The sequence below is a fragment of the Anticarsia gemmatalis genome, chromosome Z (genome assembly GCF_050436995.1).
Source record: "Anticarsia gemmatalis isolate Benzon Research Colony breed Stoneville strain chromosome Z, ilAntGemm2 primary, whole genome shotgun sequence".
NCBI lineage: Eukaryota > Metazoa > Arthropoda > Insecta > Lepidoptera > Erebidae > Anticarsia > Anticarsia gemmatalis.
This window is the reverse complement of record NC_134776.1, coordinates 311186-331133: the sequence shown is the minus strand read 5'-3', so window position 1 is coordinate 331133 and position 19948 is coordinate 311186. Positions and strand designations below refer to the sequence as shown.

General features: G+C 39.4%; 7 non-coding genes across 7 annotated transcripts; all 7 read right to left on the bottom strand.

The window, feature by feature from the left end:
* Positions 1 to 2800: 2800 nt before the first annotated feature.
* Positions 2801 to 2871, bottom strand: TRNAG-CCC (transfer RNA glycine (anticodon CCC)). The gene has a single exon. It is a non-coding gene; the product is annotated as a tRNA-Gly (tRNA).
* A 6501-nt stretch (positions 2872 to 9372) lies between these two features.
* Positions 9373 to 9443, bottom strand: TRNAG-GCC (transfer RNA glycine (anticodon GCC)). The gene has a single exon. It is a non-coding gene; the product is annotated as a tRNA-Gly (tRNA).
* A 3663-nt stretch (positions 9444 to 13106) lies between these two features.
* On the bottom strand, positions 13107 to 13177 carry TRNAG-CCC (transfer RNA glycine (anticodon CCC)). Its single transcript has one exon. It is a non-coding gene; the product is annotated as a tRNA-Gly (tRNA).
* Positions 13178 to 14772: 1595 nt separating this feature from the next.
* TRNAG-UCC (transfer RNA glycine (anticodon UCC)) lies at positions 14773 to 14843 on the bottom strand. Its single transcript has one exon. It is a non-coding gene; the product is annotated as a tRNA-Gly (tRNA).
* A 1985-nt stretch (positions 14844 to 16828) lies between these two features.
* Positions 16829 to 16899, bottom strand: TRNAG-CCC (transfer RNA glycine (anticodon CCC)). The gene has a single exon. It is a non-coding gene; the product is annotated as a tRNA-Gly (tRNA).
* Positions 16900 to 18494: 1595 nt separating this feature from the next.
* On the bottom strand, positions 18495 to 18565 carry TRNAG-GCC (transfer RNA glycine (anticodon GCC)). The gene has a single exon. It is a non-coding gene; the product is annotated as a tRNA-Gly (tRNA).
* A 1179-nt stretch (positions 18566 to 19744) lies between these two features.
* Positions 19745 to 19815, bottom strand: TRNAG-CCC (transfer RNA glycine (anticodon CCC)). The gene has a single exon. It is a non-coding gene; the product is annotated as a tRNA-Gly (tRNA).
* Positions 19816 to 19948: the final 133 nt, after the last annotated feature.

The following is a 19948-nucleotide window of genomic DNA, read 5'->3' as shown; positions in this document are numbered from 1 at the left end:
TACTATATATACAAATAGATAAAAAATAAATAAAAGAAACAAGTATTAAAATAGAAAAAAGAAAATAAAAAAACATGGGAAGCGCACTACGCGTCGTAGTACTCTTCCACATCGCTGTCAATCGGGAACGTTCCCAGAATGCTGGCAGCATTGCCACGTTGTATGGCAATGCTCAATCTTTGTCCCAAGAAAATGCCAGCATTCTGGTCACGGGAACTGTCGACCAGGCGTTTGGTAATGTCCTTAAAGAGTAAGTGGGCGCTAGGGCCCCATGGTCCCAGCGTCTCGACCCCAAACGGCTCAAAGACATAGTCGCCAACAAGACTACTGTAGCTCTACCATGAGTTGGCGTAGTTAAATCATCTTACTTAACTAGAGTAGTTAACGTGAGAACGCAACTACAACAGTGGGCTTAAATGTTCGTACCATGAGTTGTGTTGACGTTAACTACTCTCGTTATAGTTAAAACTATATCATTCGTAGTAAGATTTTTAATCTGTGGTTTTGCGACATAATGTCAACATTCAATCTGTAACTTGACTAAGCTTGAGTGTTGTAGTTCTATCTCCTTCTATTCATATAAGACAGACAGAGAGAAAATACGACACACGTTTCAAATTGATATGGTAGTATTAACCAACAAAAATAAGAAGTCGTCGCTTACATATAATTTGGTACGTTTTCGTGTATTTTTGATTTTGTGTTATTGCTTTTTGTTTATTGTCAGACGGGGACAAAAGAAAACACCTCAGTTAGTGCTAGTGCAAGGATTCTAATTAACAACTAATTTTATTTTCACCTTTGTTTAAATAATCCTCTTTCCTGCCGCGTCCTAGGAAACTTTATGAACATGTTTGCAAAAACTGCATGGTTTAAAGCTGAAGTAACTTTTACAATGATCACCCTTGTGGCCCCTTGGGAAAAAATGGTTCGCCTCCCCAACAACACGCTGATACAATATACATACATACACATCAAAGGTAAGCTTAACAGGCTTACCTTTGATGCTAATGAAACTCTTTGAGATGATTTTAAACCCCATGTGTTGACGTAATAAATCACATAATTCTATAAACACTTCTTTGTTAGTCGATATAGCTTTGTAAACTTTGTTTTACAATTATTGATGGGATTTCCACTTAATTCAGGCATACTGCTTTAAAATGTCTTTGTTCACGTCGTTCATCTTTGAATGCAGCAGTTTCAAACATATCGCAACCAATATTTGTTCTACCGAACATTTTTAATGGAAAATAACTACAATTATTTGTAAAACAATACGCTCTCACGAAGCTAAAAGTCGGTGAGTGCCGCAACTACTATAGTAATAGTTCGTTACTATAGCATCTGTCAAATTGGTAACTCATGGTACCATTATCGTACGGAAAGAATGAACGACAAAGCCAATCTACATTCACTGTTGTTTAATTTAACTACACGTTACTAACTATGGCGACTCATGGTAGCAATGTTGGTACCTTAACTACCCGCTAGGGGCGCTGTTCGAGTTTCCATACATTTTTTCAACTACAGTGTCTGCGGGAGACTATAGTTGCCAACTCATGGTAGAGCTACTGTACTTGCGCCGCTTGAGGTCTTCGGCAGCCGCAGCAGCAGCTCCAGCAGCACCGGCCGTCCTTAGAAGATGAGACGGCGCAAGGGTGTCGACGCAAGTTGCATCCCACACCAAAGGCCGACCCATCCTCCAAGGCATCAACGACATACCGTCCGCCCTCTTCCCGTCGTCGCGCGCCAGCCCATTACGTTCTAAGATGGCTGGCATTCCAGCGGCGGCAAGAGACCGGCGAATGATGTCGTTGAGGTGTGCGTGTCGGGGTATACGGCCAGAGCTCCTACCGCAGGAAAGACCATGGTGCCCAAGACGGTCGACAGCTTCCCCGCAGTGACAATATCTAATATTTTAAAGCTGAAGAGTTTGTTTGTTGGATTGTTTGTTTGAACGCACTAATCTCAGGAACTACTGGTCCGATTTGAAAAATTCTTTCAGTGTTGGATAGTCCATTTATCGAGGAAGGCTTTAGGCTATATATCATCACGCTACAACCAATAGGAGCACAGTACCAGTGAAAAATGTTACAAAACGGGGAAAATTTTGACCCATTCTCTCTTATGTGACGCAAGCGAAGTTGCGCGGGTCAGCTAGTAAGAAACAAAACCCGGCTCGATATTACCCGGATATAATTAATTATTATTACAAGAGCATTCAAATGAATTACATTAATTGACCGATCAAGCTGAAAGAGACGACCAAATGTATATTTTAGTAATGAAACATCTCGTTACCTATTCTTTTAAGGAGGAAACTGATTATAGTACTCGATATAAGAAGCTTCTCTTATTCTTGTAATTAAATTTGATCTAGAAACATTTTTGTTATTAACTGGACACACTAAACTAGCCCCTATTTCGTGAAATGAAATGAATATTTATTCGCATCGAGACACGATCACAAAACGTAGCTTGTTAAAAAAATGTTAGCGCTGCATATCTCGCCCTCAGTAGGCATACGAATATTTTGAGGGCAATATTACATCGTCTAAATTACAATTATATATATTTGGTTTACCGTCTCGAAGTAAGTTCGAGTGGCGTAACACTTTTTTGACACAGCTATAACTAAGAGCGGTTGAAATGTTTTATCACAAAAAAAAATCTAGGAAAGCTAGAATAAGATGTGATTGTAAAGAATTAGTTTCAATTGACACCATTACAAGTGTATTGTTTTAAAATATAGAGCAAACCACTACAAAAATAAAAAAGAGAGCTGGAGGGGGTTAACTGCATCGGCCGGGAATCGAACCCGGGTCGCTCGCGTGGGAGGCGAGTGTTCTACCACTGAACCACCGATGCTTGTACAAGAACATTTCAAACAGTCGACTGTAAAGAAGTTATACCTGGCTCGTCATTACCCGTTTCTAGTAAATATAATAATTGTCCGTAAAGATAAAGTAATTATTCGGCTATACCCCTCATAACTGTATTCTTCGCTTTAGCCAACTGACACATAATAATATTAAGTTGCACGAATGTCTTCATAGGACACTACTCTTAACATATTATCCGTTTCGGTAGTGTCCGAACGAAATACGTTCGAAAAGAGATATTACTTTGAAAAAAGATGTACTGTATTTATAAATATGTCTTCGTAATTGTTTCATGTTAATACACAGCGCTGTCTGTGTATTTAGTCGTGGTTCATATTCAGTGGTCACAGTGCATGTGAGTGCAAGGTGCAACGTGGCATTTCCTCCCTGTTTAGTACGTACTACTGCCGCTAGATGGCGTAGCTATGTTACGAGACAATTCCGCTCTTCGAAAGTTAATGAATTGTAACAAAAGTTTGTTTTAAAATCTGGTATGTAACTATTTTGAAGGAGAATAATATATTTATGGTTATGGAATTAATACATAAGCGAAAGCTGATGTTTATCATGATAATGTTTTGGTATTAAGCTAAGATGAAGATGAACTGATTATTATGAATTAGTTTCGATCGACACATTAAGAACTGTGATTTCGAAGAGGAAATTACTTGTACGTTATCTACAATATTACTTTAACCGTCGTTACTACGGATAACCATCGTCTCGTGTCAGAAAACGAAAATATTTGACAATTCATTAAATTGTTCAGTTACTGCTCAACAACTTAGTAGAGTGTCGTGTACAAAGTTCGCAACTGGCTGAAGTATAGAACATTCAGAATGTAGAACTTCTATGATCTGCAGACTTATGCTAACGATGGCTATTTTGATACTCCTACTTACTTGGAAGTACCTATAATTATTTATTACAATCGCGAAAAGTCTTTCGTGGCTTAGTGAACAACATCCGCGTTAATCGATCTCTGATGTTAAGCTACGCTTGCTGAGGTTGTTTTGACGATGGTTGACCATCTATAGTATTGCGTTCCTCACTGTTTCGGAAGGCATCTTAAATCGTGGATCATTGACAGTCGTTAACAGTAGTCAGAAGCTCGAAAGTCTGACGGCCAGCCTTACCGAAGGGTATCGTGTTATGACCGAGGTAATTGGGTTGTGGAGGTCAGATTAGCAGTCACTACATGTAAAATACTGATATGTAGGAGTAGGTTGCTACCTATCCCACCACTAAGCAGGGAATTGACTCAGCTACTAAGCAGCACTGTGCTTGATGATTATAGGTGATTGTGGATGAGAATTAATAGATAACGCGAAATGATTTATATTATTATGATTTGATGAATGAATTTAATGTAACTAAAGATGAACATAAATACAATTAATGAAAGCGGAGCAATAAGCAAGTTAAAAGAATTTATACAGAGCAACGCGTAGCTAGAAGGACGGCGAAGAAGTGGCCGCGGTCCGGCGCTCGAGGCCCTGCGCACGCGCCGAAGGACGAACAGCGGTCAAACTTGCGGCACGTGTAAGCATCTAAGTTGTAAACAACTGTTGGCCCAAGTTGCATAAGCGGAGCGGGTAGCGGGCGATCTTGACGCGACGTTCGCTGATCGTTGTCGTGGTGGTTGATCGCCACAGTACTCCCCCCGGGAGACCGTGACTACGGGCGATAATAATCCGGGAAGCGAACTCTTCTGCCACTGGAAGTGCGTTTGACGTCATCGTCGACCTGTTCAGCTGGAACCTGAGCCTCCCTTGCGATGTACGCCGGTTTTAGCCGGTCGATGGACCCAGTCACCGACTTGTTGTTGACCTCTAAGGTGAAGTACTTGGGTTGTCGGCTGACAACCTTATAGGGGCCAGCATATGGTGGTTCCAAGGCGCCTCTCACGCGGTCCTGTCTAACAAAAACGTGTGAGGTTGTGTGCAGGTCGCGTGGCACGTAGAAGGATGACGCGCCGTGCCAGGAAGTTTGACGTGGAGACAGCTTCGCCATGTACGCGCGAAGACGCGCCGCGTACTGTGTGACGTCAGCAGTTAAGTAGTCGTCATCAGGGCACAGGAACTGACCGGGTAGGCGAAGAGGTTCGCCATACACCAGCTCAGCTGAAGAACCTTGAAGGTCGCCTTTCCAGGCGCTACGCATGCCTAGGAGTACCAGTGGCAAAGCTTCGGTCCACTGGGAAGCAGGAGCGTGGCACATGAGCGCCGCCTTGAGCTGGCGATGAAAGCGCTCAACTATGCCGTTGGCTGCGGGATGGTAGGCTGTGGTGCGGAGATGGTGCGCACCAATCAAAGCAGTGAGAGCCTTGAAAAGGTGGCACTCGAACTGGCGGCCACGGTCGGTGGTCACCCGCTCAGGACAGCCAAATCTGGCTATCCAGCCAGACACAAGAGCAGCAGCACAGGTCTCGGCAGTGATGTCCCGCAGCGGAAATGCCTCGGGCCAGCGAGTGAACCGGTCGACGACCGTGAGGCAATACCTGTAATCAATAGAAAGAGGTAATGGCCCTATGATGTCGAGGTGTATATGGGAGAACCTCGAGGAAGGAGGAAGGAACGAGGACAAGGGGGCAGAGGTGTGACGGAAAACTTTAGAAGTTTGGCATTTAACGCAATGCCGTGCCCACTCTCTACAGTCTTTTCGAATCCCTGGCCAAACAAATCTTTGTGTCACCAGTCGCACTGTAGCAGAACTGCCAGGATGGTGAAGACTATGCAGCATGTCGAAAACTTGCCTGCGGAATCTAGGCGTTACGTACGGACGATGTGTAGATTGCGACACGTCGCAGTAGACTGGTACGTTGCTCAACTCAGTCTGTATCTTGCGCAATCTTAAGGCTGTACTGTGTCTGAGTAGGTCCTGCAGCTCCGGATCACTCTCCTGGGACTGTGCAAGAGACTGGTAATCGATTGCGCTGGCTATCTCCTCAACTCTCGATAAAGCATCTGCGACGATGTTGTCTTGGCCAGGTATGAACCTAATATCTGTGGTAAATTGCGATATAAAATCGAGATACCTGAATTGCCTAGGCGAGCATTTGTCTCGGTTGAGCGAAAACACGAACGTCAGCGGCTTGTGGTCCGTAAACACCGTAAATGGCCTAGCTTCTACCATATGCCGAAAATATTGAATGGCTTCGTATACCGCAAGCAGCTCGCGGTCATATGGGCTATACTTCCTTTGTGACGCACTCAACTTGCGTGAAAAGAAAGCTAGGGGTTGCCAATCGTCCACATTCTCCTTACGTTGCTGTAGTACAGCTCCAATAGCTACGTCTGAAGCGTCTGTAACTAAAGCAAGTTCAGCAGATGGGTCAGGATGAGAGAGCAAAGTAGCCTGCGATAGAGTAAGCTTACATTCGTTAAAAGCTTGCGTCATCTCCGGAGTGAAAATAATTGGCTGCGAACCTTTAATGCGTGGACCAGCTAGGATGTTAGTAAGCGGTGCTTGGATATGAGCGGCATGGGGAATAAAGCGGCGGTAAAAATTAAGCATACCAAGAAAACGCTGAAGTTCCTTCACAGTTCTCGGCGTTGCAAAGTTCTTGATAGCTTCGACCTTTGACTCGAGAGGCTTCGTACCAGCTGCTGAAACCTGATACCCAAGGAAAGTTATCTCGGAGAAACCAAATTTGCACTTAGAGGTGTTCACCAATATCCCGTACTGACTGAGGCGCTCGAATAACTGACGTAGATGGTCCCGATGAGTCTCTACCGATTTGGAAAAAACCAAGATGTCGTCAATGAATCCGTAGCAGAAATCCAGGCCTAGAAGGACTTCGTCCACAAATCTTTGGAATGTCTGAGCAGCATTCCTTAGCCCGAACGTCATGTAAGGGAATTCATACAAGCCAAAGGGTGTAGTAATGGCCGTTTTCGGTATATCGGCTGGATTGACGGCTAGCTGATTATAAGCCTTCACCAGGTCGATGGTGGAGAAGATAGTACACCCTGAGAGCTGCGAAGAGAAGTCATGGATGTGCCGGACGGGGTACCTGTCAGGAATGGTGCGTGCGTTGAGTGCACGATAGTCGCCGCATGGTCTCCATCCCTCATCCTTCTTCTTCACCATATGCAAGGCAGATGACCAGGGACTGTCGGATCGCCGTGCTGTGCCACAAGCGAGCATATCCTCGAACTCCTTCTTTGCTGCCTGACAGCGTGCTGGGTCGAGACGACGAGGCCTGCACGAAACTGGTGGACCTGGGGTTGTCCTTATATAGTGCACAGTATTGTGCTTTGAAGGACGACGAACCCCTGCAGGTCGGGTAATATCTGGAAACTCTCGAAGAAGTGAGTGGTATTGTGAGTGACCAGTGACAGCTTTGAGTGAAGCAATGTCTTCCGAAACGTCAGAAGAGATAGCAGCTACAGACAGGGATGTGGTACCGTCAACCAAACGCTGGTTCTTGCAGTCGACTAAAAGATTATAGTGGTTCAGAAAATCTACGCCAATGATGGCCTTGTTGACGTCCGCGACTGTAAAATTCCACGTAAAATCCCGCCTTAAACCTAAATTCAAGAGTAAAAATGCAGGTCCATAAGTATGTATAACCGTGTTATTCGCCGCTACAAGGTCAAACTTGGACCTAACACAGGGCGTCCTAACTGCAAATCGCGGAAAAACGCAAAGATCTGATCCCGTGTCCACTAAAAACTGCATTTTGCTATTGCGATCGGTGACAAAGAGACGGCCTGGTGGTGAGGGACAGTCGTGAGCCGCTACTGCCGACTGCCCTTGGAGTTTCCCGCGCCATAGGTACACGGCTGTCTGCATTTGTGGGCCTTGTCACCATACGTAAAGTGGTAAAAGCAATGTGGATGGTCGGGTGGCGGCTGCTTCGGTCTAGAACGGCTGCGGTAGTGTGACCTTCTCGAGCGAGATTTGGAGTTAGACCTAGAGCGAGAACGATCAGAGTTATTTAACTTGTTAGTTAATGCAGCGACTTGCCTTGTCAACTCTGCGATCTGTTGCGCCATCTCATTGTGGGACGACGCCGGGGAGGTGCTCGCAACCTGGGGTGAAGACGGTGCGATCTCGTACACCTTATCGGCCAGCTCACCCAGCTTGTCTTTATCAAGATCCATCTGCGTGGCTATAACCGTCTGTATGTTCTGCGGTAACCTGCTAGACCACAAAGTTAGTAAAAAGTCAGCGGGCACAGACGGGCCAGCCAAACCCGACAGGTGTCGCAGGAACTGTGACGGCTTCCTGTCACCGAGCTCCTCGTGCGTCAGTAGCTGTTTTACACGCCTCTCCTGTGAAGCTGAAAGACGTTTCATTAGCTCCGTCTTCAATTTCAAATATTTGTCGGTTGCGGGCGGATTAGTGATCACATCCTTCACTTCTACAGCGTATTGGTGATCTAGCTGAGCAACTAAATAGCAGAATTTAGTCTCGTATGTGGTTATCCGAGACAAGGCAAACTGTGACTCTACTTGTGCGAACCACAACGCTGGCTCTTCTGGCCAAAACTGAGGTACACGCACACTGACTCGCAACACTTCATCACCGCTAACTGAAGGACTCTCATCGGCTTTGACACTCATTTTGATGGCACCAATTAAAAAATAAAAAATCGCTCACCGCTTAAGACCAAACCACAGCTTTACCACAATCTCCAGCTTCTTCTTCTTCGTCGGGGTCACCAATGTAGGAGTAGGTATGCTACCTATCCCACCACTAAGCAGGGAATTGACTCAGCTACTAAGCAGCACTGTGCTTGATGATTATAGGTGATTGTGGATGAGAATTAATAGATAACGCGAAATGATTTATATTATTATGATTTGATGAATGAATTTAATGTAACTAAAGATGAACATAAATACAATTAATGAAAGCGGAGCAATAAGCAAGTTAAAAGAATTTATACAGAGCAACGCGTAGCTAGAAGGACGGCGAAGAAGTGGCCGCGGTCCGGCGCTCGAGGCCCTGCGCACGCGCCGAAGGACGAACAGCGGTCAAACTTGCGGCACGTGTAAGCATCTAAGTTGTAAACAACTGTTGGCCCAAGTTGCATAAGCGGAGCGGGTAGCGGGCGATCTTGAGGCGATGTTCGCTGATCGTTGTCGTGGTGGTTGATCGCCACAGATATCTAGCTGAATCCGACGAGACCGGAAGCTGACTCCTACAGAGGTAGGAAGAAAGGTTAGGCTCAAAAAAAAATCTCGACGTCTCTATTGTATTCTCTCAAATGTATATTTTAGAAATCATACAACTTGTTGCCTATTTTTGACGAGGACGTAATAATTATTGAAAATGTGTCGTCTCGAGATTAGTCTGAGTGGTATACCACTTTTTTAACACAGCGTACACTTAAAGGGGTTACAGAAAAATCGCATGTTTTATCAAGAAAAGTGCAGCAAAAGCAAAGCAGAACTAAAATGTGATTGTTAAGAATTAGTTTCAATTGATGAGATTACAAGTGTGTTTTACAAAAATATAAAAAAGAATCCCGGGGGGATGCATCGGCCGGGAATCGAACCCGGGCCGCCCGCATGGCAAGCGAGCATTCTACTATTGAACTACCGATGCTTGTACTACACAATTTGAAACACTCGACTACGTAAAAGTTTCACCCGGAACGAAGTAATTATCCGGTTATAATACCTGGCACTCGTTTGATACATGACATTACAAGATAAACATAAACGGCAGCTCATTATGTTTACTGAGTTATATTAGATTTGAAAAGGTACAAGTATGTAAGCGCTAATAATACAAGTGTAGTACACACAGCGCTATCTGTGTACTGTACATGCAGTACATGTGAGTGCACGGTGCAGCGTGCAGCGAGCCACTTGTTACCTGTTTAGTACGCACCGCCACCGAGAGATGGCGCCCAAATGTATCTGTGTTCTACTGACTACTACAATGTGCTTCATTATCAATCCGAACAATAACAAGAAATTATACAACATATTTGTAATTCAAATAAAATGCAAGAAATAAAAAGGAAGATTGTTGCGGAGTTGATTTGAGCATTTCTCAAAATATTTGACCATACTCTCAAAAATAGTCTAAAAATAAAATTCATATATATTGGACATATTACGCTAAATATAGGTAGCTTAAACTATTCAAATTCTGAATTTGTGATTGATTTTCTGTTTTAGCGATGTTTTATATAAAAAAACTGTAAAATATTAGTTAAGGGTAAAATAAAAGTTCCTTTTTTGTTACTTGGAAATCAGTGTAGAATCATAAAAACTCACTCAAATTGTTTTATGTTTTTATATTTTTCTATGTAGATTATAACATTATAACATCTTGAGAAAAGAAAAATTGTGAATAATGTAATACAATATTTTTTATTGGCACTACATCTGCTTTTTTGTTACCATTAACACTTTCTACTCACAAAGTTTTGTTTTTCTATTAAATTGAAAAGGAAGAATGCTATATTTCTTATTTATTATAAAATATCTGTCATAAAGTTAATTTTAAACCATTACTTATTGTCTTTAAATTTAAAATAATAACAATATTTAACATAATTATCAGCTTTATTTAGGGACAGTAACAAAAATAGAAGCTTCGGTAACAAAATTGGAAATGTTAGGCTTAGCATACACGTACTTGACATTATCATAAAATGGAAATAAAAAGTACCTAGTAAAAATCAATACAAAATTTAAAAAAAAATTACGAATGTTTTAAACATTCCAAAAATAAAAGGTTCATCAAATGAACTAAAGGAAACAAATAAAAACTTGTGCCTACTTATTTATCACTTTATTTTTAACAATACATTACAATCAATTAAAAATCCATTCGAAGAATAAAGTAGGTACTTTAGTGCTACGGTCAGCCGATTCTACCCAGCAACCGTTTTTATTTTGTAATATTTATATAGATATATATGTTACTGTAAAAGCCCGAACGGTGGTAAATCCTAAGATTTTCCGGTATAACCTAAGATTTACCAACTCGCAATGGTAAAAGTCCGAATAATTATTTTATTTCGAACTTTTACCTATATTCACTTGATGATACGGAGATGTCGCCGGAGCCCCGCTTCGCGGGGCTCCTCCTTCTGGGTGGTTAAAAAAAAATAACCACGAAGGCTAAGGTGGGAGCTTCGCTTCGCTCGCTCCCACCTTAGCCTTCTAACCTAACCTACCCACGTCGCTATGCCCAAAACTCCTTCTTTATAACAATGTCACAGTATATAATTACACCGTGAAATAGTTATAAACATAGTTATGAAGGAGGATGTTTTTATATATCGTAACATAGTTTTTAAACTCTGGCATGTTCGGACTTTTACCATTGAGAGTTGGTAAATCTTAGGTTTTACCGGAAAATCTTAGGATTTACCACAGTTCGGGCTTTTACAGTAACATATATATATTACATATTAGTACAATACATTTATTGTAGTAGTATGTAATCGGTATTAACAAGTTTGGTGCTCGTTTGAAAATAATGCCCTATTCATGTTAGATCCTATGTAACAATTTTCAAATTAAGCAATACCAACGTAACTTTAGAAAGAGAAAGCAATATTATGCTATAGGAGTTAAAAATGTAGGTAGGCATTAATTTAATTGTAGGTACCCACCTAAAACAAATTTTTTATGAGATGTGTACTTGGCTTTATAAAATCCTTTTTTGTTACCCCGCGTTCCGATTATACGTTACCACGCGAAAGTAACAAACACAGAAGTAACGAAATGAAGGTTTTAGATATTCAAAAAATAAAATTTCCGTTAAATTCTAACAGTTGAAACAAGTATTTTGCATCAAAATGTACTTAGTGCATAAAACTAACTGTTAACCAATTTTAACAAAATATTAAATCACTATGAACTTACCTTGTCACAACGTAACAAATCCTGGAAAAAATTTGTGGCAGTGCAGTGTGAAGTGTCTGGTCGCGGTTGTTGTTGACTCCAAAATGTAATTTCAATAATATGGCTAGGTTAAATATAATCTAAAGTGTCGCCACGAGTAAAAACACTAAATAATTTAACACCTTTTGAAAAAAATCGATACGATAATCGGTAACAAAATCTGAATTTTGTTTCGGAACTTTTTATGGGACAATATTAGTTTTGAAATAAAATAAACAAGTATAGCATGTTTTACAATGAACTCAATATTACATGAATTTTAATACATTAATCAGTGTTTTAGGATTATAATATATATCTAGGTTCTTAGACTTTTATGAAATTATATGAATTCGAAATCACTGCGGTCACCATGGGACAAACTGTTTTCCATACTACGAGAATTTTGATATTTTAGATTATTACATTTTAAAATTAACTAATCAATTTGTACGCTATTTTGATATTTTGTCTGATAATTTAATAATATTGATGAAGTAATGACAATCGAATATATTAGTTGTAATATCATATTAAAAAAATAATCAAAAACAAAAACATGGGACATTGTCATAGTGGATGTGGTCAAAAAAATTGAGAATTGCTCATTTGCATCGGTCGGGAATCGAACCCGGGTCGCTCACGTGGGAGGCGAGGGTTTCAAACACAAACAATAAAGAAATAAAACCCGGCTCGATATTACCCAGATATAATTAACTATTATTACAAGAGCATTCAAAGGAATTACATTAATTGACCGATCAAGCTGAAAGAGACGACCAAATGTATATTTTAGTAATGAAACATCTCGTTACCTATTCTTTTAAGGAGAAAACTGATTATAGTACTCGATATAAGAAGCTTCTCTTATTCTTGTAATTAAATTTGATCTAGAAACATTTTTGTTATTAACTGGACACACTAAACTAGCCCCTATTTCGTGAAATGAAATGAATATTTATTCGCATCGAGACACGGTCACAAAACGTAGCTTGATAAAAAAATGTTAGCGCCGCATATCTCGCCCTCAGTAGGCATACGAATATTTTGAGGGCAATATTATATCGTCTAAATTATAATTTATAAATGACACTAAGCAGAATCGTAGACGATTATACGAGTTGAAGGACTGTATTGTTTTTGGTTTACCGTCTCGATGTAAGTTCGAGTGGCGTAACACTTTTTTGACACAGCTATAACTAAGAGCGGTTGAAATGTTTTATTACAAAAATAAAATCCAGGAAAGCTAGAATAAGATGTGATTGTAAAGAATTAGTTTCAATTGACACCATTACAAGTGTGTTGTTTTAAAATATAGAGCAAACCTTTACAAAAATAAAAAAAGGAGTTAAAGGAGGTGAACTGCATCGGCCGGGAATCGAACCCGGGTCACTCGCGTGGGAGGCGAGTGTTCTACCACTGAACCACCGATGCTTGTACAAGAACATTTCAAACAGTCGACTGTAAAGAAGTTATACCTGGCTCGTCATTACCCGTTTCTAGTAAATATAATAATTGTCCGTATAGATAAAGTAATTATCCGGTCATACCCCTCATTACTGTATTCTTCGCTTTAGCCAACTGACACATAATAATAGTTGCACGAATGTCTTCATAGGACACTACTCTTAACATATTATCCGTTTCAGTAGTGTCCGAACGAAATACGTTCGAAAAGAGATATTACTTTGAAAAAAGATGTACTGTATTTATAAATATGTCTTCGTAATTGTTTCATGTTAATACACAGCGCTATCTGTGTATTTAGTCGTGGTTCATCTTCAGTGGTCACAGTGCATGTGAGTGCAAGGTGCAACGTGGCATTTCCTCCCTGTTTAGTACGCACTACTGCCGCTAGATGGCGTAGCTATGTTACGAAACAATTCCGCTCTTCGAAAGTTAATGAATTGTAACAAAAGTTTGTTTTAAAATCTGGTTTTGAACTATTTTGAAGAAGGATAATATATTTATGGTTATAGAATTAATACATAAGCGATAGCTGATGTTTATCATGATAATTTTTTGGTTTAAAGCTAAGACGAACGTGAACTGATTATGATGAATTAGTTTCGATCGATACATTTAGAACTGTGATTTCGAAGAGGAAATTACTTGTACGTTATCCACAATATTACTTTAATCGTCGTTGTTACTGATAAATATCGTGCCGTGTCAGAAAACGAAAATATTTAACGATTAATGAAATTGTTCAGTTACTGCTCAACAACTTAGTAGAGTGTTGTGTACAAAGTTCGCAACTGGCTGAAGTATAGAACATTCAGAAATTAGAACTTCTATGATCTGCAGACTTATGCTAACGATGGCTAGTTTGATACTCCTACTTTTTTGGAAGTACCTATAATTATTAATTACAATCTCGAAAAGTTTTTCGTGGCTTAGTGAACAACATCCGCGTTAATCGATCTCTGATGTTAAGCTACGCTTGCTGAGGTTGTTTTGACGATGGTTGACCATCTATAGTATTGCGTTCCTCACTGTTTCGGAAGGCATCTTAAATCGTGGATCATTGACAGTCGTTAACAGTAGTCAGAAGCTCGAAAGTCTGACAGCCAGCCTTACCGAAGGGTATCGTGTTATGACCGAGGTAATTGGGTTGTAGAGGTCAGATTAGCAGTCACTACATGTAAAATACTGATATCTAGCTGCATCCGATGAGACCGGAAGCTGTCTCCCACAAAGGTAGGAAGAAAGGATAGGCTCAAAAAAAAATCTCGACGTCTCTATTGTATTCTCTCAAATGTATATTTTAGAAATCATACAACTTGTTGCCTATTTTTGACGAGGACGTAATAATTATTGAAAATGTGTCGTCTCGAGATTAGTCTGAGTGGTATACCACTTTTTTTAACACAGCGTACACTTAAAGGGGTTACAGAAAAATCGCATGTTTTATCAAGAAAAGTGCAGCAAAAGCAAAGCAGAACTAAAATGTGATTGTTAAGAATTAGTTTCAATTGATGAGATTACAAGTGTGTTTTACAAAAATATAAAAAAGAATCCCGGGGGGATGCATCGGCCGGGAATCGAACCCGGGCCGCCCGCATGGAAAGCGAGCATTCTACCATTGAACTACCGATGCTTGTACTACACAATTTGAAACACTCGACTACGTAAAAGTTTCACCCGGAACGAAGTAATTATCCGGTTATAATACCTGGCACTCGTTTGATACATGACATTACAAGATAAACATAAACGGCAGCTCATTATGTTTACTGAGTTATATTAGATTTGAAAAGGTACAAGTATGTAAGCGCTAATAATACAAGTGTAGTACACACAGCGCTATCTGTGTACTGTACATGCAGTACATGTGAGTGCACGGTGCAGCGTGCAGCGAGCCACTTGTTACCTGTTTAGTACGCACCGCCACCGAGAGATGGCGCCCAAATGTATCTGTGTTCTACTGACTACTACAATGTGCTTCATTATCAATCCCAACAATAACAAGAAATTATACAACATTTTCCTAATTCAAATTAAATGCAAAAAATAAAAAGGGAAATTGTCGCAGAGTTGATTGCATCGGCCGGGAATCGAACCCGGGTCGCTCGCGAGTGAGGCGAGGGTTTCAAACACAAACAATAAAGAAATAAAACCGGGCTCGATATTAGCCAGATATAATTAATTATTGTTACAAGAGCATTCAAAGGAATTACATTAATTGACCGATCAAGCTGAAAGAGACGACCAAATGTATATTTTAGTAATGAAACATCTCGTTACCTATTCTGCCGTCGTAAATGTAAACACAGTAACTTAAGTTACTGTGTTTATAGTTTGTTTAGTTCTTTCGAATCAGGAGACCGCGGGCTATTTGAGAAAGTTTTCGGTTTGTTTGTACGATGGATAGTTACCGAAATACATTAAATAAAAACACAGTATTTTCACAAAAAAAAACATTTTTTTTAATAAAAAATACAGTATCTGTGTTATTTTAAATTAAATAACAGTATGTCACTACTAACTGTGTTTTTTTAACGTGAATAGATTTTAATTTTTCTTTTTTTGCTTGATTATAACACGGCTTCTTCAGTTACTGTGATTGCGTATAAAATATTGTTCAAAGATAAACAACAAATACTTGAATAAATCACAGTATCTCATTTACTGTATTACTGATTTTATACGTATTTCTAAGAAACATAGTTATAACACAGTATGTACATACTTACTGTGTCGTAATTCCCCTAATGTTAATATCTTTACAAAGTTACAACACAGTAATAGGTAAAACTTGGTTACAACACAGTAACCGTTGAGTTACCGTGTTGTAACTTAAAAAAGAAAAAAATATTATATTATTACCCTAGCTTAAAACACATTATCTAATTTTATTATTTATACAATAATAATATACTAGATATATATATACAGAATCAAAGATTTAACTATATACTAACATTAAAAGTTGCATGAAATAATATACAATAATTAGTATCTTAATGAGAGCAAAAATTAACCATTAAACTTCAACCGCGTTTTTCTCAAAACGCATATTTTGAAGTTACTGTGTTTAGATTTACGACGGCAGTATTCTTTTAAGGAGGAAACTGATTATAGTACTCGATAGAAGGATAATCAAATTTGATCTAGAAACATTTTTGTTATTAAATGGACACTCTAAACTAGCCCCTATTTCGTGAAACGAAATGAATATTTATTCGCATCGAGACACGGTCACAAAACGTAGCTTGTTAAAAAAATGTTAGCGCTGCATATCTCGCCTTCACTAGGCATACGAATATTTGAGGGCAATATTATATCGTCTAAATTATAATTTATAAATGACACTATGCAGAATCGTAGACGATTATACGAGGTGAAGGACTGTATTGTTTTTGGTTTACCGTCTCGATGTAAGTTCGAGTGGCGTAACACTTTTTTGACACAGCTATAACTAAGAGCGGTTGAAATGTTTTATTACAAAAATAAAATCCAGGAAAGCTAGACTAAGATGTGATTGTAAAGAATTAGTTTCAATTGACACCATTACAAGTGTGTTGTTTTAAAATATAGAGCAAACCTTTACAAAAATAAAAAAAGGAGTTAAAGGAGGTGAACTGCATCGGCCGGGAATCGAACCCGGGTCACTCGCGTGGGAGGCGAGTGTTCTACCACTGAACCACCGATGCTTGTACAAGAACATTTCAAACAGTCGACTGTAAAGAAGTTATACCTGGCTCGTCATTACCCGTTTCTAGTAAATATAATAATTGTCCGTAAAGATAAAGTAATTATCCGGTCATACCCCTCATTACTGTATTCTTCGCTTTAGCCAACTGACACATAATAATAGTTGCACGAATGTCTTCATAGGACACTACTCTTAACATATTATCCGTTTCAGTAGTGTCCGAACGAAATACGTTCGAAAAGAGATATTACTTTGAAAAAAGATGTACTGTATTTATAAATATGTCTTCGTAATTGTTTCATGTTAATACACAGCGCTATCTGTGTATTTAGTCGTGGTTCATCTTCAGTGGTCACAGTGCATGTGAGTGCAAGGTGCAACGTGGCATTTCCTCCCTGTTTAGTACGTACTACTGCCGCTAGATGGCGTAGCTATGTTACGAAACAATTCCGCTCTTCGAAAGTTAATGAATTGTAACAAAAGTTTGTTTTAAAATCTGGTTTTGAACTATTTTGAAGAAGGATAATATATTTATGGTTATAGAATTAATACATAAGCGATAGCTGATGTTTATCATGATAATTTTTTGGTTTAAAGCTAAGACGAACGTGAACTGATTATGATGAATTAGTTTCGATCGATACATTTAGAACTGTGATTTCGAAGAGGAAATTACTTGTACGTTATCCACAATATTACTTTAATCGTCGTTGTTACTGATAAATATCGTGCCGTGTCAGAAAACGAAAATATTTAACGATTAATGAAATTGTTCAGTTACTGCTCAACAACTTAGTAGAGTGTTGTGTACAAAGTTCGCAACTGGCTGAAGTATAGAACATTCAGAAATTAGAACTTCTATGATCTGCAGACTTATGCTAACGATGGCTAGTTTGATACTCCTACTTTTTTGGAAGTACCTATAATTATTAATTACAATCTCGAAAAGTTTTTCATGGCTTAGTGAACAACATCCGCGTTAATCGATCTCTGATGTTAAGCTACGCTTGCTGAGGTTGTTTTGACGATGGTTGACCATCTATAGTATTGCTTTCCTCACTGTTTCGGAAGGCATCTTAAATCGTGGATCATTGACAGTCGTTAACAGTAGTCAGAAGCTCGAAAGTCTGACAGCCAGCCTTACCGAAGGGTATCGTGTTATGACCGAGGTAATTGGGTTGTAGAGGTCAGATTAGCAGTCACTACATGTAAAATACTGATATCTAGCTGCATCCGATGAGACCGGAAGCTGTCTCCCACAAAGGTAGGAAGAAAGGATAGGCTCAAAAAAAAATCTCGACGTCTCTATTGTATTCTCTCAAATGTATATTTTAGAAATCATACAACTTGTTGCCTATTTTTGACGAGGACGTAATAATTATTGAAAATGTGTCGTCTCGAGATTAGTCTGAGTGGTATACCACTTTTTTTAACACAGCGTACACTTAAAGGGGTTACAGAAAAATCGCATGTTTTATCAAGAAAAGTGCAGCAAAAGCAAAGCAGAACTAAAATGTGATTGTTAAGAATTAGTTTCAATTGATGAGATTACAAGTGTGTTTTACAAAAATATAAAAAAGAATCCCGGGGGGATGCATCGGCCGGGAATCGAACCCGGGCCGCCCGCATGGCAAGCGAGCATTCTACCATTGAACTACCGATGCTTGTACTACACAATTTGAAACACTCGACTACGTAAAAGTTTCACCCGGAACGAAGTAATTATCCGGTTATAATACCTGGCACTCGTTTGACACATGACATTGAAAGATAAACATAAACGGCAGCTCATTATGTTTACTGAGTTATATTAGATTTGAAAAGGTACAAGTATGTAAGCGCTAATAATACAAGTGTAGTACACACAGCGCTATCTGTGTACTGTACATGCAGTACATGTGAGTGCACGGTGCAGCGTGCAGCGAGCCACTTGTTACCTGTTTAGTACGCACCGCCACCGAGAGATGGCGCCCAAATGTATCTGTGTTCTACTGACTACTACAATGTGCTTCATTATCAATCCCAACAATAACAAGAAATTATACAACATTTTCCAAATTCAAATAAAATGAAAAAATAAAAAGGAAGATTGTTGCGGAGTTGATTTGCATCGGCCGGGAATCGAACCCGGGTCGCTCGCGAGGGAGGCGAGGGTTTCAAACACAAACTATAAAGAAATAAAACCCGGCTCGATATTACCCGGATATAATTAATTATTGTTACAAGAGCATTCAAAGGAATTACATTAATTGACCGATCAAGCTAAAAGAGACGACCAAATGTATATTTTAGTAATGAAACATCTCGTTACCTATTCTTTTAAGGAGGAAACTGATTATAGTACTCGATAGAAGGATAATCAAATTTGATCTAGAAACATTTTCGTTATTAACTGGACACACTAAACTAGCCCCTATTTCGTGAAATGAAATGAATATTTATTCGCATCGAGACACGATCACAAAAAGTAGATTGTTACAAAAATGTTATCCCTGCATATCTCGCCTTCAGTAGGCACACGAATATTTTGAGGGCAATATTATATCGTCTAAATTATAATTTATAAATGACACTATGCAGAATCGTAGACGATTATACGAGTTGAAGGACTGTATTGTTTTTGGTTTACCGTCTCGATGTAAGTTCGAGTGGCGTAACACTTTTTTGACACAGCTATAACTAAGAGCGGTTGAAATGTTTTATTACAAAAATAAAATCCAGGAAAGCTCGAATAAGATGTGATTGTAAAGAATTAGTTTCAATTGACACCATTACAAGTGTGTTGTTTTAAAATATAGAGCAAACCTTTACAAAAATAAAAAAAGGAGTTGAAGGAGGTGAACTGCATCGGCCGGGAATCGAACCCGGGTCACTCGCGTGGGAGGCGAGTGTTCTACCACTGAACCACCGATGCTTGTACAAGAACATTTCAAACAGTCGACTGTAAAGAAGTTATACCTGGCTCGTCATTACCCGTTTCTAGTAAATATAATAATTGTCCGTATAGATAAAGTAATTATCCGGTCATACCCCTCATTACTGTATTC